This window comes from Corvus brachyrhynchos, unplaced genomic scaffold (assembly GCF_000691975.1).
Source record: "Corvus brachyrhynchos isolate BGI_N302 unplaced genomic scaffold, ASM69197v1 scaffold5, whole genome shotgun sequence".
Classification (NCBI taxonomy): Eukaryota; Metazoa; Chordata; class Aves; order Passeriformes; family Corvidae; genus Corvus; species Corvus brachyrhynchos.
The window spans coordinates 5736712-5740004 of NW_008238321.1; the positions used below are offsets into that span (position 1 = coordinate 5736712).

The 3293-nt window shown below is 48.6% G+C and overlaps 1 protein-coding gene across 10 annotated transcripts in view; it reads right to left on the reverse strand.

The window, feature by feature from the left end:
- Window positions 1-3293, reverse strand: part of LOC103615544 — a 55753-nt gene that overhangs the window by 14879 nt on the left and 37581 nt on the right. For 7 of the 10 annotated variants that reach the window (XM_017734032.1, XM_017734033.1, XM_017734031.1 and 4 more), the window contains one exon: window positions 1248-1477. The exons of 1 other annotated variant lie outside the window; for it this stretch is intronic. The gene's annotated coding sequence lies outside the window, so the exon portion shown is untranslated. 2 more of the 10 variants (XM_017734040.1, XM_017734039.1) reach the window with 2 other exon arrangements.

Below are 3293 nucleotides of genomic sequence, written 5' to 3' on the forward strand. Positions count from 1 at the left end.
TCCGCCCCGCGCCCTGCCGCTCCTCTCCCTGTGGCTCCTGTGCCCCTAGAGCTGTCATGTCCCATCAGGTGCCCCCTGCACACCGCGCTGAGCGGCACCAGCCTGTGCGGGAAATCCCCCTGGGACAGGCCAGTGTCCACCAAGAGGCACAGGAGTCCTGCAAAAATCGACTTTATTCGGATAAAGGAGAGAGTCCAGTGCGCCATATCTGTGTGGGGTCTGTGGAGTTCCAGCCTCCTTTCACCCTCATTTCCCGACCTAGTTTCCCTCCTCCTTTCCCCCTTGCCCGGGGTAGTAGAAAGGTACAGTCCTAAATATTATATATTCCCTCTTTAATACGTATCCCCCCCCCCCCCCGTCACGCGTTGTATTACGATTAAAATTAGATTTAAGTCCACCCTGGATGAAATTAAAACTCACAAGTCTATTAAGCCTGCACGTTTCCCCCTGAAGTTCAGACCATGCTCAAGTCGACTACAAACCTGCCCGCTTTGAGCTTCTTAAACCCCCACACCCATTCCTCCAGAACCTCATTGATTTCTCCCATTTAGTCGTTAATGAAACATTAACATCCATTTCTCTTGTAACTACTGAAGACCCCCACACCCTTTCTACCAGTAGCTGATTGGTCCTTTCACATTTAGTTGCCACGGTAGACATGAAGAGCAATTGCTCAAATAATTAGTGTGACCCCCACACCCATTCTTCCAGGTCCTGATTGGTTCTTACGGGTAATTAGTCACAGACTTCGTTAGTAAGCACCCCCACACCACACTCTGCACTGGGCTGGCCTCACCTCGAATATTTTGAGCAGTTTTGGTCACCAGAATACACAATATTAAGCTGTGAGAGAGCGTCCAAAAGAGTGAGACAAAGATGATACCTCGATGTGAAGCCATAGGAGGAGGAGGAGCTGAGGGAACTAAGTCTGTTCAGGGGTTTGGAATGAGACCATCTTGAAGGTCCCTCCCAACCCAGACCATTCCAGAATTCCACTGTAACCACAATAATTCAGCTGTCCCTTACTCCAGTTACACCAGGAACACCCAGTACAGGAGAGGGGAGACTCATTGCAGCTTCCTCACGAGGGGAAGAGCAGGGAAACGTGGTTCTGTGCAGGGCCAGGAGCTGGAGTGGATGATCCCTGGGGTCCCTTCCAACTCAGGATATTCCCTGATTCTGTGATTCTGAGTTGTTCCGCTTCCAGTCCTGCTGGAGGAGGAAATGCTGTCACTGCGTCTCCTCACCCCAATCGCCACCTTCTGTCGAGACATCCGCGAGGAAAAGCCACATCCAGCAGCTGAGGCTTCCCCTAGTAACACTAGATGGTACCAGAGCTCCACACAGGCTCAGCCAGGACTCGACCTCAAAAAATGGGAATTCTGAACCAGGGAAAGTTGGAGATGCGAAGCTGCGATGTCTTAATGTGTTGCTGGGACAGGGAATTGAGTTTTCTAAGGGAAGAAGCCGACGGGACCTGTGAATAAAATAAAGATATTTTCTGGTGTTCAGGGCAACAGGTGCAACGCATCTGTGGTTAAAATGGATCAGCAAAGTGATGGTGCTACAGCAGCTGGGAGGGAAAGTTTGAGGACTGATTCTGAGGGAATTTTTCACTAATAATAAGCAGTTAAAGAAAATTTAGGAAGGATTTTAACTTAAGCAGAAGTTACCCATGGCAGGGGGTTGAAACTGGATGATTTTTAATGTCCCTTCCAACCCAAACCATCCTGGGATTCTATTCCATGGTTAAATCTTAAAAATAAAGTGTCCTGATACCTTTAATTCCTGATAGCCTTAATATTAGGAACTATTTAAACAGCACTCAGAATATGATCACCTTTTCCTTCAAGCAACTGCACACCCTGCCTGAAATATTCATGCATTAAAAAAAAGCCCTCTTCCTGCAAATGAATATTTATTCCATGAATAATGTTTAATGTCTTCATGGCTTTCAACACATTTGGGCAAAATGTTTCAAGTTTCTGTGCTTACAATGACAAAACCTAAACCTGACACCTAAATAGGTGGCCTGATTTCAGCTGTGTGGGGCATTTTGTAGAGACATAATTTCCTCCCTGTTGCTGCCTCCTTAGCATGACAGCGTTTTAGCGACCTTGAGTAACTCAACACAGCAAATTGGGGGATGAAATGAGGTGTGGAGATAGCAGGGAGAAATAACAACAGCAGAACTGGCGCTTGGCCAGAAGATTTTTCTCTAAAACTCCGCTCTCATGCAGAAATTCCTGCTTCCCTGCCCTTTGCAGGGGCTTGGAACTGGATGAGATTTAAGGTCCCTTCCAACCCAAACCATCCTGTGATGATTCTGTGAAGTCCTGGGAGATGATCTTATGGCTAAATATGGTCAGGACTTGAGTGCTGTGCCTCATCCAAGACACAGCGACATCAGTGGTTCCTCTTTCCAGATGAAGAGTTGGCGGCGGCGGCGTATTTTTAGTGGTGTGGGTGTAAAATATGTTGGTTGAATTTCACATTGCCTGAGCTCGGTCTTCTCTGCCCTGGTGGGTTTCGTGCCCAGATCCAGCCAAGCTCGAGGTCTGGGACTGACACTGTGGAATCAGAGAATCCTGGATTGGTTTGGGGTGGAAGGGAGCTTAAAGCCCATCCAGTGCCACCCCCGCCATGGGCAGGGACACCTTCCACTATCCCAGGCTGCTCCAAGCCCTGTCCAATCTGGCCTTGGACACTTCCAGGGATCCAGGGGCAGCCACAGCTTCTCTGGGCACCCTGTGCCAGGGCCTGCCCACCCTCACAGGGAAGTGCCAGATACATCTAAAACACCCTGGAAATGCAGACAGATTTGTTTGTTTTACAGGTGATTCCCACGTCCCTGCTCCCAGGAGACTCTGCACCAGTTGGGACATTACCTGGAGACTTCTGCTCCATGGGAATGACCAGCTGAGGGCCAGAGGAGTGGGACTCTACCCACCAGCTCCTGAAATCGAAGGGAATTTCTCTCCGACCACAACAGCAAACAGACCATTAAAACATCTGTTCAAAAACCTTTCCACATCCCATTTATATTCACTGCTGCTTCATTCTGCTGCAAGTCAAAAGTTTGTACCTGGTGAAAGGTTTGGGATGGATCAATGGACTGACTGGAAAAGGCTCTGAGCATTCCCACCTGAGTGGGAATCCAGAAAGTGCTAATCCAGCAGCTTAGCCCACCTGAGCTGACTCATGTCACAGCTCTGGGGTGTGTTTGTCCCCAAAGATGATGTTCAGAGCTGGAAATGGAAATGGAAGTGGAAAGAAGTTTCTTAGAAATGTGC